Source organism: Staurois parvus, unplaced genomic scaffold, assembly GCF_062004578.1.
Source record: "Staurois parvus isolate SC_StPar_1 unplaced genomic scaffold, SC_StPar_1.0 ptg000077l, whole genome shotgun sequence".
NCBI classification, from domain to species: domain Eukaryota; kingdom Metazoa; phylum Chordata; class Amphibia; order Anura; family Ranidae; genus Staurois; species Staurois parvus.
The window spans coordinates 1499198-1513634 of NW_028317873.1; positions in this window are offsets into that span (position 1 = coordinate 1499198).

Genomic DNA, 14437 nt, shown 5'->3' on the forward strand with positions numbered 1-14437 from the left:
TCTCCAGCCAATTGCCACAGTCTGAATCTTTTCCTCCTAGAGGCTGAATTTACCCACCTTCTCACAGCTTTGAAACCTGTTTTGAGACTTCCTCTAAAGTTAAGCACTCTGGATTACCCCTACCTTTGCCTGCTCCTAAATGCCGTTGAAAACATAACCAGGCTAACCTATCCTCAAGTTCTGCTGCCTCTACATCTGCCGATGCGGTTCAGTCTGCTTCTGCACCAGTTATTTCTGTCCAGCCCATGGCAATTGAGCCTACTGCTTTTTCATATTTGGGACTTTCAGTGACCTGGCCTCACCCTACTGAAACTACATCTGCTCAAACCTGTCTAAGAAGTTCCATTCATTATTTGGATACACTGCCCCATTTGGCCAGGTGGGGCTCTTGACCTTTTATTCAAGCTACCTTGCATCCAGCCTGTGTTCCAGCTATCCAGCTTGACTCCAGTGACATTCCACCTGCTATCCAGCCTGATGTTACTGGCTCTCTGTCTACTGTCCAGTTTGGCGCCATAGACTTCCTGCCTGTTATTTAACCTGAAATTGCTGATCCCCTGACCATTTCCCAGTCTGATCGTCTGGTGCCTGATGTCCAGCATGCCTTTAAGGGTCCGGAGGCCCCTCCTCAGAGGGGGGGGCTAATGTCAGGATCATCTAGCACTCCTGATTCATCATAGTTGCTGGTCCTATACCAGCTTCCTGGTTTTAGCTATGATGGATCCTTGTATGTCTGTCCACCTACAAGGTGATTGGTATGGCCAGTCTCTGGGTGGAGACCAAACCTGATTTAAGCCAGCCAAGCCTGCAGTCTCATGCTTGTAATAGCGCTGGTTACATGTGTCCAAGCTCCCTGTTTGTCTGTCCTACTCCGCTGTCTGGATTCCCTCGATGATGACCTTCGATCAGATATCGACTATTCTCTGAACTCTGCTTGCCTTTTGACCTGAACTGTCATTGAACTACTCTGCCTGTCTGCTACCTTCAGCATGGAGGTCAGGCACTATAGCATTGTGTATTAGCCCTGGGGGCAATTGAGTACTGAGGTCCGTGATGACGCTATGTGGGAGGGTGAAATGCATTGGTGCAACGTCCGGTTCCGACCCTGTATGTGTGACATCACTTCCGGTGTGGCATTCCACGGCCATCTTTAGTGTGGGCAAAGAGGTCTAATTTTACAATTTTGCCAGTTCTTCATTGTCAAAGCTGAGCAATTGTGTCTGCATAGCTGGAATTGTCAGAGGAGCTATTGGAACATGTTTGAGGAGTCCTGATTTATATACAAAAAGGCTTTTTATTCAGTTTGAAAATGTGAGTGCATTTGGAGCATCACTTGAGTATTAAATAGTTTTTAACAGTATCACGCTATTTTGGTATTTTTTCTTTTACATTTTTTTTCTCATCCATCCATCCGTGAGAATGCATTCGGGGTAAATTAAGGAGGAATCATGAGCGAATGCTTGAGAGTAACAAGCTGGTCATAAAGTACCGCTATCCATCCATCCGTCCATCCAGGAGTGAGAGCTTGGAGGAAGATAAGGGTGGATCACCATCTTTGATGTGGGAGATCAAACTACCCTATGGAAATTGGGGCTTAATTACTTTATGTGAGTGTAAGGAAGGTGTTTTGTTAAATAACATATTTTTTATCGGTATATAGCAATATATCATTGGCATCTTTTTCTTTCATGTTTTTCACTATATGAGGAAATATCTGGGAAGGAGAGTCAGTGTGAGATCGCATAAAGAGTTATATCATCTCTGAGGACACCACACCCCACCTGCAGGCTTGCCTTTTTTGCATCTTAAAGCCATACCAGTTTGGGAATTCACAGCATTTGGTGAGTGTGGATCTGTATAATGCTTTGCACAGAAGATATGAGCAAGCTGGAAAATTTATAAAGTTTGAGTAAATATTTTTTTCAAATTTTTTGGGACATTGAACTTTAATTTGGGACTTTAATACATACCAAACCCTTTGAATCTGGCATAATTTTTAAGGCAGCACCTCATACAAAAAAAATGCATGAGGCCCTCCAGAAAATTTATGTCAGACCCTTGGGATCTGGTATGGGTTGTAAAAAAAACAAAGTGTGAGGCCCCCCTAAAAATACATGCCATACCCTTAATTATAGCATGCAGTCTGGCTGGGCAGGAAAAGGGGGATGAGCACACAGCCTTCCTGAATCTTATCAAGCCACATGCCCTCAACATGGGGAGGTGCCTGGAAAAGCACCTTGTCCCCATATTGATGAGGACAATGGCCTCTTCCCTACAACTCCTGCCTGGTGGTTGTGGGTGTCAGTGGGCATGGTATTTATCAGAATCTAGAAGCCCCCATGTGAATAAGTAAGGGGTAAATAGTACCCCTACTCATTCACAAAAAAAAAGTTGTAACCTCAAAATGAAGATACATTTGACAAGTCTATTAATTAAAAAAAAATAAAAATCCCCAAAAATGTCTCACACAAGACTGTAAGCAGTAAGCGGTAACACTAGCCAGATGATAGCTGTCATCAGTTATATAATGGAGGGGGGTGGGATAGTGGTGACATCATTGACCAGATCTGCAGTGATGTCATTACTATGCCAACATCTTTGTTTAACCACTTGCCTACCAGGCACTTATACCCCCTTCCTTACCAGGCCAATTTTCAGCTTTCAGCGCTGCCGCACTTTGATTGACAATTGCGCGGTCATGCAACATTGTACCCATATGAAATTTTGATCATTTTTTTCTCACAAATAGAGCTTTCTTTTGGTGGTATTTAATCGCCACTGGGCGCTTTACTTTTTGTGCTATAAATTAAAAAAGTGCAAAAAATTTGAAAAAAAAAAAAAAGTTTCTTTGTTTCTATTATAAAATTTTTCAAACAGGTAATTTTTCTCCTTCACTGATGTGCGTTGATGAGGCAGCACTGATGGGCACTGATAGGCGGCACTGATGGGCAGCACTAAAGGGCACTGATAGGCAGTACTAATGAGGTGGCACGGATAGGCGGCACCTATAGGCAGCACTAATGAGGTGTCACAGATAGGCGGCACTAATATGCAGCACTGATAGGCGGCACTGATAGGTGACACTGATGATGGGTACTGATAGATGGCACTGACTGGCATCACTGCTGGGCACTGACTGGCACAACCGCTGGGCACTGACTGGTGGCACTGACTGGCAGCACTGCTGGGCTGCACTGGTGGGTGGCACTGGTGGGCAGCACTGGTGGGTGGGCACAGGTGGGTGGCACTGGTGGGCACAGGTGTGAGACACTGCAGAGTGGCACAGGTGGGTGCAATGCTGGGCACAGGTGGGCGGAGCTAGTGGGCGCACTGCTGGGCACAGGTGGGCGGAACTTGTGGGTGGCACTGCTGGGCACCGATCATCAGGGCACTGATCATCAGTGCCCTGATGATCAGTGCCGATCCTCGCTCTGACAACTGCCGGTTCTCGGCAGTAATTTCCTCACGATCTGACAGCGTGAGGAAAGTGCAGCCGAGAACCGGCACTTGCATTTCCCTGTGATCAGCGTGTCATTGGACACCGCTGATCACGTGGTAAAAGGCCGGTATGATTGGCCTTTTACCACATTCGCCGGGTGCGCGCCCCCTGGGGCACGCAGGAGAGAGCGTTCTGGGGGGACGTCATATGACGTCCACCCAGAACTGGCCGGCCGCAGTGAAGCCGTCATTCGGCTATCTGCGGTCGGCAACTAGTTAAGGGATTCCTCTGGATGACAATGGTTCATTATACCAGCATACTATACATACAGGTGAAACTCGAAAAATTAGAATATCGTGCAAAAGTTAATTTATTTAAGTAATGCAACTTAAAAGGTAAAACTAATATATGAGATAGACTCATTACATGCAAAGCAAGAGAGTTCAAGCCGTGATTTGTCATAATTGTGATGATTATGGCTTACAGCTCATGAAAACCCCAAATCCACAATCTCAGAAAATTAGAATATTCCATGCAATCAATAAAACAAGGATTGTACATAGAACAATATCGAACCTCTGAAAAGTATAAGCATGCATATGTAATCAGTACTTGGTTTGGGCGCCTTTTGCAGCAATTACTGCCTCAATGCGGCGTGGCATGGAAGATATCAGCCTGTGGCACTGCTGAGGTATTATGGAAGACCAGGATGCTTCAATAGCGGCCTTCAGCTCTTCTGCATTGTTCGGTCTCATGTCTCTCATCTTTCTCTTGGCAATGCCCCATAGATTCTCTATGGGGTTCAGGTCAGGAGAGTTTGCTGGCCAATCAAGCACAGTAATCCCACGATCATTGAACCAGGTTTTGGTGCTTTTGGCAGTGTGGGCAGGTGCCAAGTCCTGCTGGAAAATGAAGTCAGCATCCCCATAAAGCTCGTCTGCGGAAGGAAGCATGAAGTGCTCCAACATCTCCTGGTAAACGGCTGCGTTGACCCTGGACTTTATGAAGTACAGTGGACCAACACTGACATGGCTCCCCAAATCAACACAGACTGTGGAAACGTCACACTGGACTTCAAGCATCTTGCAGTGTGTGCCTCTCCATTCTTCCTCCATACTCGGGGTCCCTGGTTTCCAAATGAGATGCAAAAGTTGCTCTCATCAGAAAAGAGGACTTTGGACCACTGAGCAACAGACCAGATCTGTGTTTCTTTAGCCCAGGTAAGACACTTCTGACATTGTTCATTGTTCAGGAGTGGCTTGACAAGAGGAATACGATATTTGAATCCCATGTCCAGGATCCGTCTGTGTGTGGTGGCTCTTGATGCACTGACTCCAGCCTCAGTCCACTCCTTGTGAAAGTCCCCAACACTTTTGAATGGCCTTTTTCTGACAATCCTCTCCAGGCTGTGGTCATCCCTGCTGCTTGTGCACTTTGGGAACATTCAACTTCTTTTGCAATTACCTTTTGAGGCTTTCCCTCCTTATGGAGGGTGTCAATGATGGTTTTCTGCACAACTGTCAGGTCAGCAGTCTTTCCCATGATTGTGATTCCTACTGAACCAGGCTGAGAGACCATTTAAAGGCTCAGGAACCCTTTGCAGGTGTTATGGCTTAATTAGCTGATTAGAGTGGGACACTTTGAGCCGAGAATATTGCACCTTTTCACAATATTCTAATTTTCTGAGATTGTGGATTTGGGGTTTTCATGAGCTGTAAGCCATAATCATCACAATTATGACAAATCACGGCTTGAACTATCTTGCTTTGCATGGAATGAGTCTATCTCATATATTAGTTTCACCTTTTAAGTTGCATTACTGAAATAAATTAACTTTTGCACGATATTCTAATTTTTTGAGTTTCACCTGTATGGTTCCTTTACCAGTGATAGCAGGAAGCTGTCATATATATATATATATATATATATATATGTTAAACCCCAAAGAATCCAGGTATTGTAATATTCAGATTTGCTCAGCATAGCATCTGCTGTTCACTGTGGATCCTGTATATGAGGGGGGATCTGGGATGCATCAATCCATTACTGGTATATTGAATATCTTTTGGCAAGTTGCTTGCATTAACTGCAACTTATCCTGACAAGAGGCTTTTTACTAAGAACTTCTAATGGTGTGAGGGAAATTGGGCACATTAGAATGTTGTTGATAGACTATGAATAACAGCTCCTGGTCCCCACAGCCAAATGTAAACAAATGTGCAAAAATATGGGCATGTCCATATTTGGTCAATGGTTTACCGGAGATACCCTGTCCCTCTGTTTACTTTTAGTGGCAGGGTCCAGGAGCTGTTATTTGCTGCAAGTGAACATCAGGATCAGATGTCTCAGCAGTTTTTTTTTCTTTCGGTGTGGATTTTAAAAAGGTACCCCATGTTACCTTGTCTTTTGATGTATGGTCCCTCTTAAAATCCACACAACCAGGGGTAGACTGACAAATCATGGGGCCCCCGGGCAATAGGGGATCATGGGGACCCTGTGTCCTTGCCCAAACTCAAAAAAGCCTATGAAAAAGGTACCAGGGGCATCTCATGGGGCCCCCTACTGACCCCGGGCCCTCGGGCAGTGCCAGAGTTTCCAAATGGTCAGTCCGCCCCTGCACACAACATAAACAATTTTCATACTAATGATTGGTAAGTTCAGAAGATTTATTAGAAGACTAACATACAGTATGCTTGTATACTTCAATAGCTTGGAAAAAGAAAAGAATGGACAATGTACTCTTGTATAGTGTAGTTTATGTAATGATGTTGTTTATGTTGCCTGCAGGGAACAACAACAGTGAAGTGGTAGGCCTCTATTAACTTTTTCATCTGTTTGTGTCTGGTACTTGTGTCCTAAATGATTCATAGACAATCACAGAGCTGCCATATGTGCATTAGACCTCCTATGTAATGTCATGTCATATAGGCTTTCATATCATGCTACAATGCTATTGGCCCAGTCTACCAGATTGATTAATCACAATGTCAAATAATATGACAGCTTGTGCGGCACAATGTTATGGAAGATGGATACTTAAAGGTCACCGCTTGATGAGGTTTATTGTAAAAAAAAAATGAACTCCCATCTTCAAATAAGGAACTTAATGGATGCTTTAGGTTTCTGTTAACCCTTTGGGGAACGTAAGATTTTGTAACGCCAAAAGAATCAATTTTTTTGTTTTTAAAGTTCGTACACTTCAGTTGCTGTAACTAAGCCATTTCATGAAATAATTGGCAAAAAGCTAGATCCATTTGTTGTTTGTTGATAAGAACTAATATTTTGACTCAAACCAAAAAAAAAAGAGTTTTAAGTTCTTAATCAGATGATACATGCAATTACAAACATGGGACAAATACGTCCCTTGGTCCTCAAAGGGTTAAGCCGACTTGTTGCTTGAAGCAAACACAGGTTTGCTAGCACACAGTAAAAATATATTTTAATAAATCACATTCATGAGTATCTGAGGGATCTGTCATTTTGACAAATACGTAAGTGCCTAAGCAGACATTTGCACACTTTTATCCGCCATTTGGTTTGATTAGACCAGCATAAAAACATCTTTTAGTGGATTTCGGCGAATACAAATGCTCATGCTCAGAATACACTGTAAAAGAGATCTATTTTTAGTAGGTGTTAAATCTTACAAAGGTTAAGCAATCTGGAGTTATCTATTTTGACCCAAGAGATCCTGTAAAGAATCACATTTCTTCTGGTCTATCATTTTCCTATTACAGCTAAAGCAATCACACTTTCTTCTACAAAAGATGAAAAACGAAATGACAAAAGTCAGTGGTCATACTCTTCAAGCAGCTGAATTTCATTTAATCCCCATAAATAAAATTGCATCTGAAAAATACAGAAAGCAGCCATGCATTTCAAAAGAAAAAGTTGTAATCTAAGCACTCATATCATGTCACCCTAATCTTGTATCATGAAAGAAAGGTGTACTGTTCTCTCTAAATTAGTGTCAGATTTATAAAGCAGCAACTTCTGAGCCGGATTTCCATTTTTCAGAAATAGTACGTTCACATTTTAAATAAAGTTGAATGTATTTAAAGATTTAAAGTGTTACTAAACCCAGGACCGTGCACTCACTATACCTGGTCTCCCACAGTACACACAACATGGAAATGCAATTTATTTTAGTAAATATAAACTGCTAAATACCTTTTCGCATCAGCAGTTAGAACAGTCGTGTGACTTCAGCAGAGCACTGGTTAAAGCTTGTAGGAGGAGTTTTCTTTCTGCTCTAGGAGGATGTGAAACCTCTGACCCTCTATCTGAACAGTGCTGATTGGCCCTGTGCTGATCACATGCACATTCCCAAGAAAAAAAAAACCTCTCTAGCAATACTAAACTGAACATGTGACTACGGGTTCAGCCTGTATCAGGCAGCCATTTTAACAAGAGGAGGGGTAGAGAAAAAAAGGATCAAACAGCTTTTTTACACAATGCAGAGGATTAACCCCTTGAGTTCCACAGTGAGTATAACGAGCATGCTTTCCAATACAAATATATCAATAGTATAAACATATCAATAGTATAAAATACAAAACACATATAAAATATTTCCACTTTCCCCCACCCAAGACACTCCTATGCCAATTCCTCCCCACATAGCTTATATCAGATCTACATCTTAATGATCTAATTACATCACCAGTGGACAAAAGGAGAAGGTAAGGAGGAAAAGAAAAAAAAAACACAAAAGAGAGAAGAAGAGCTCGGGAAAAACAAAAAAAACAAAAACATAGGTACAACTTCACATACACATAATAGGATTTGGTATGCCCTAAATTAGTATATGATGTGTGTGTTTTAAATTACACAGAGCACAGCATGGTCAGTTTTCTGGCTGTGCTTGGAGCTTATCCAATGATCAGGCTTGTGCTGACAAGCCCCACACACACACACACCGCCACTTACTTGGAAGATCAGTGTTCTGCTGTTTCTCCTCCCCCAGCTCCTTATGCAGCTGAGAACAAAGGGTATGTGATCATTTATAAAAAAGGGAAAAGGGTATTTATAATATTTTTATATGTATACACAAATGATTTACCTTTCATTTCTATTTTAAACTGAATTGGTTGTTTTACAAAGTGAGGGTTTACATATACTTTTACCTAAAGAAAATGTTTAGTGAATTTCACATCCATTGCTTTATAAATACACCCCTCTAAAATAAATGTTCACAGTTTTCAGTGCCTATAGTTATTGTGCATATTTTTTGACAGTTCTGCCACCTTCAAGTTGGAAGAATAGAATAAAGAAGTTTCATGAGGCAAACCCATTTACCAATACACTTTGACAATTGCTATCATTATTATACTTATTCGTAAGAGATGTGCATTGCTTGAAGACCAGCAGAGAAGCCGTCATCAATTCTGTTAGAGGCCCATTTTATACAGGTGTCAGATTGCTGCAAGCTGCACACCTCGTTAACACCTGCTGATTCCAAGTGCGTGCGAATCCAAGAGGCAAAGTTTTGCGCTGAACTGAAAAAAGATGCACATGAGCTCATGCAAAGGTGATTGCTTTAATGTACTATGAATTGTAGCATCTGCTCCTTTACTACACAACAGATGTGAATGTAATAGTTCTCCCTTGTAAGTGCAGAAATTTCAAACTATGGATGCACCTCAACCTGGGGCGGACTGACCATTTGGAAACTGGGGCACTGCCTGAGGGCCCGGGGTCAGTAGGGAGCCCCATGAGATGCCCCTGGTACCTTTTTCATAGGCTTTCTTCAGTATGGGCAAGGACACAGGGGCCCCATGATCCCCTATTGCCCGGGGGCCCCATGAGTTGTCAGTCCGCCCCTGACCTCAATGGACATTTACCTCCAATGATAAGAGCAGAAAAATGACCCTGAAGATACAGTATTTAACAAAGGAAGTTTAGACCAGGGGCGGACTGACCATTTGAAAACTCGGGCACTGCCCGAGGGCCCGGGGTCAGTAGGGGGCCCCATGAGATGCTCCTGGTACCTTTTTCATAGGCTTTTTTGAGTTTGGGCAAGGACACATGGGCCCCATGATGCCCTATTGCCCGGGGGCCCCATGAGTTGTCAGTCCGCCCCTGGTTTAGACACATTACAAAATACAAAACCCTTGCGAAGATACTGCACTGGTGTATTCTATAAAAAGGGAGGAACTGATTTTTTTTCCCAGAAAACAGTGGGGATAATGGTAGATAAAAGAGAGAACTAGGGCCTTAAAAGAACTAGACACCCAGGAGGATCTAAATATACTGTATATGTTGTGAGTGTCACTGCATTCCATAATAAGAGGAATAGAGCACTAAAAAGTACTGAAATACAATTTGCACTGCCAGGGCTTTTACTATTCCTTATATTTTACTGTATATTTTTTGTTAAGCAATATAGGAAAAACTGAAACCTGGGAATGCTGTCCTTCTATTTGTATCAGACCAGGACCTAAAGTTTATTAACCACCTCCCGTCCGGCCCATGTATATAAACGGCCAGACAGTGGCAGTGCAGAGTTGGGTGGCCATTTATAAATGGCCTCCCCGCACCCTCCTTGGGAGCGCGCAGCTCCGCGATCCGGTGCCCGCTGTGTCCTCTGGACACAGTGGAACACTGATCGTCGGATGGGACTCTGTGCGAGGTCCCGATCATGTGATCACTGATTGGCCAATCAGGGGCTATGTCTGTATCATTGTCAATGTAGCATCTAAATGAGGAAAAACACCTGTAAACTACACTCAGCTTGCAGAAACTCACGCCAATTATGCTGAGAAAGGTTTACGTATCCTCGGATTTCCCTGCAATCAGTTAGGAAAGCAGGAACCTGGGGATGAAGCTCAAATTAAAGACTTAGCCGCATCCTACAATGTAAAATTTGACATTTGATTGGCCAATCAGTGATCACATGCAGAGTAGTAAGCAAGATGTCACTTGTGACATCATTGCTTGCTATGTGAAATCTGTGAATGATCTCAGAGGTCACATGGTACAAGGCTATTCACACCAGCCTTGTACCATGTGACAAGCTGTGACCAATCACAGCTCACTCAGTAGTTCTCAATGGCTGCAAGAATGAAGCTAGAGAAGGAGAAATTATTACTTTTCCAGCCTTTATGGCTGTAAAAGCAATCAGTGCAAAAAAAAAATCTTCATCACCCCCCACAAGTAGTACAGTGTTACCATGGTGACACTGTATTGCTAGGGTGACAGTATGTAATAAAAAAAAAACAAATAATATAAAAAAAAGTTTAAAAATTATAATTTTTGGTTATAAACTAATTTGGGTTATTTTTTTTTTTACTAAAAAGATAACGGAATAAATTTTTGCCAAGATGTATGATGAAATACTGTTTATTTGCGAAATTGTATAAGAAAAATACTTTTAATAATTTTGGGACTTTTTCATTTACATAGCAAAAAAAAAAATCCCAGTGGTGAATAAATACCACCAAAGTAAACTTTATCTGTCAAAAAAATGCAAAAAATTAATATGGGTACAGTGTTGCATGACCGCGCAATTGTCATTCAAAGTGTGATAGCACTGAAAGCTGAAAATTGGCCTGGTCAGGAAGGAGTAAAAGTGTCCCAACTGGAAGTGGTTAATAAGACACTGTATATTCAAAAATAAACAGGGTCAAAAGTAGATAAATCACATGATGTCACAAAATTTTCTTAGCATTTAATAAGCACATTTTGAATGAAAAGCTGTTAAGCCTTTCATGGCCTAGATACCTATTGAAGCCTAGATGTGGAGGCCAAATTCAGCAGTCTAAAGTGACACTATTTTACTCATTCTTATTACTAAGTCAGTCAATGAACTTTAATGACTAATTAGCCTACTAAGATCAATTTTGATTTTCTTTTTAAGGAGATATACATCCTTTTTTATTACACTGTTTAATGCATTTCCAGTTGACAGTGTATGTTTACCTAATTACCGAATGTATTATTTTTTAATACTGTAATTCTTTGCAATTAGAGTATTAAGCAGAGCATGCATTTTGTTGGCTGATAACTGTCATAGGGAATTACAGAGCATCATACATGGGTATGTTTATCTACTTCAGGCAGGAAGAATTTAAAGTAGTTGTAAAGGTTTTAGGTTTTTACCTTCATGCAGTTTATGCTTCATGCTAGGCACTTCTACCTAGCAAAACTAGGGTCATTGGTTCAAATCCCACCCATGGCACCATGTGCCAAGAGTTTGCATGTTCTCTGTTCCTGTGTTGGTTTCCTCCCACACTCCAAAGACATTGTGATAGGTTATTTGGCACTAGTATGAATGTAAGCTCATAGAGATGTAGAATTGCTTCTTTCCCTAAGTGAAACCTGCAATGGACATCCTCCAAGTATGTACGTGGCCCAAAAAAGCCATGCCATGTGCATCCCTCCTCTCTGCTTTGCAGAAGGCTTTGGCAACCATAGCCAACAGTGGTGCCTCCTCCTCCTCAATCGTGAGGCAGAAGTGGTCGGTGGCGTGAATAAATACACAAACATTTTTTGAGTTTGGTAAGTGTTACCTGTCTCCAGCTGCTGTGTTCACTTCTGGCCAAGGAACTGAACTTTTGTTCTTATGTCTCTGGTGAAGGTGAATGTCCTTCCACAAATGTGATGACACAATTCTGGTCTGGAAGCTGGTCCTGAGACCACTTGTGTGTGATAACTCATTTTTATACACAATAATGGCTCCCACATTTGCAAATATATTTTTTTTTGTGTGGAATATATTTATTATGAAAACTATTTAACTTCAGTTCCTCAGATTGCAACTAGTGAATTAACGAAAAACAAAGGCCCAGGTTGACATGTTAAATGCTCCACCTACCCTCCCAGCTGAATTCAATTTTCCGTGAAATTCAGCTTTGGAACAGTTAAAGTATTTTTTTTGCGGACGGGGGTATATTTATTTAATGCCTTGCATGTGTGCATAAGAAATTGTTTATTTTGTAGATTTGTATGGATGTCAATACATTCCACTTGAGGGGAATAAAAGTTTATTAATTCAACAAATACTTAAATAGTTCATATTCTACATTTATTTTGACTTAGTAACACAATTTGGTACATTCAATTACTTGTGTAAAAAGAAAGTATTTATGGTGCTACATTTTGCACATCACTTTACAAAAGGGTTAGAGGAGCTCACAAGAGCTTACAGTCTAAAATACATCACAACTTAACTTTCACAGTGTAAAATAAGTCTAATATTATCCAGGCAACACATTTTACAAGATACAACAAATCTCACCACCCTACCCAACCATCCCATCAATTTGTTTTTAGGTGCAAAATTCTCAAAAACAAAAGAGGGTATTAACCACTTGCCCTCCTGAGGATTTACCCCCCTTCCTGACAAGGCCATTTTGTGCGTTACGGAGTTGCGTTACTTTAACTGACAATTACGAGGTCATGTAATGCTGCACCCAAATGAAATACAGTAATACCTCGATTTAAGAACACTTCGGTTAAAGTAATTTTAGGTTTACAAATGAAAATCCACTGAAAATAATGCCTCAGTTTACAAATTTTGTATGAATTTTTTTCGCAATACGAAGTGCATGTTAGTACTGATTTTTAAATGTAATTGCTGGCTCTTTTTTTTTCTTCACTATATCTCACAGAATTAGCTGTCACTTTCCCAAAGTTAACGGAAATGTTTCTTTTAAGAAACTAAAAAGAAACATTGTTTTCCCCCCCATTCCTGACCTGCTCTGAAAAGGGTCTGGTATGGATTTTGGGGAGGACCCCACGCCATTTTGTTTTAAATTTTGGCGTGGGAGTTCCCCTCAAAATCCATACCAGACACGGAGGGCTTAGTATGGATGGGAAGGGGGACTCCACGCAGTTTTTAAAATTATTTTTTTAATTGCCGGCAATTCTTTTACATTCAGCTGTCAGTGGGGAAGCCCGCTGACAGTGAAATATTAACACATGGTTGTCACTACTAAAATGCCGCATGACTTGATAAAATAACTCATGTGGTATTTATTAGTGTTTACTTTTGTCTGATATCCGGAAAAGATGAATTGGTTTTCAGTGCATTCCTATGGGAAACGGCGTTTCAGTTTAAGAATTTTTTGCTATAAGAAAAGTCCTGCAGAACGAATTAAATTCTTAAACCGAGGTATTACTGTATGTCCTATTTTCCCCATTAATTGAGCTTTCTTTCAGTGGTATTTGATCACCTGTGCGGTTTTTATTTTTTGCGCTATAAAAAAAAAAGACAATTTTGAGGAAAAAAAACAATATTTCGTCATAAATTTACACCTAAATGTATCTGTTACATGTCTTTGCTAAAAAAAATCCCAATATGTGTAAATTAATTGGTTTACGTGAAAGTTATAGCGTTTACAAATGGCGGTATATATACTGGGATTTTCTTCTTTATTTTTTACTAGTAATGGCGGCGATCAGTGACTTATAGTGGGACTGTGGCAGACACTGGGGAGAACTGACTTGGTGTCACTGACATCCCCAGTGACACCAATACAGTGATCAGTGCTAAGAAAAAGCACTGACACTGTACTAATGGCACTGGGGAGGAAGGGGTTATCATGAGGAGCGATCAAAGGGCAAACTGTGTGCTGGGAGTGTTTTATTAGGGGGCGGTGTCAATGTGCTTCACTGTAATCACACTGCTCTGGATGGCTGCGCCCCCCTCCCCTGCCAGTGCCTATAATCACTTTGTAAATCCCCCAGTGCCCATTCACAGACATCATGCACCCCCCACTGCTTACACTTTCATATACCTTGTACATCTCTGCTACCCCCTCCAGAATGCCCACTCGCATACACCTTGTACATCCCCACTTCTCATTGCCTATACTTACATACTTCTTGTTAAGCCCCCTTCACTGCCTGCAGTCCCATGCACCTTGTACACCCCCCTACTGCTCATGCTCACATATAAGACCCCGGTCACACTGGATGTGAATTGGCATGCAATATGCATATCGCATTTCAAGTTGCACCCTATTGTCCGCAATTACAGCGGTCATATCGGCGCGT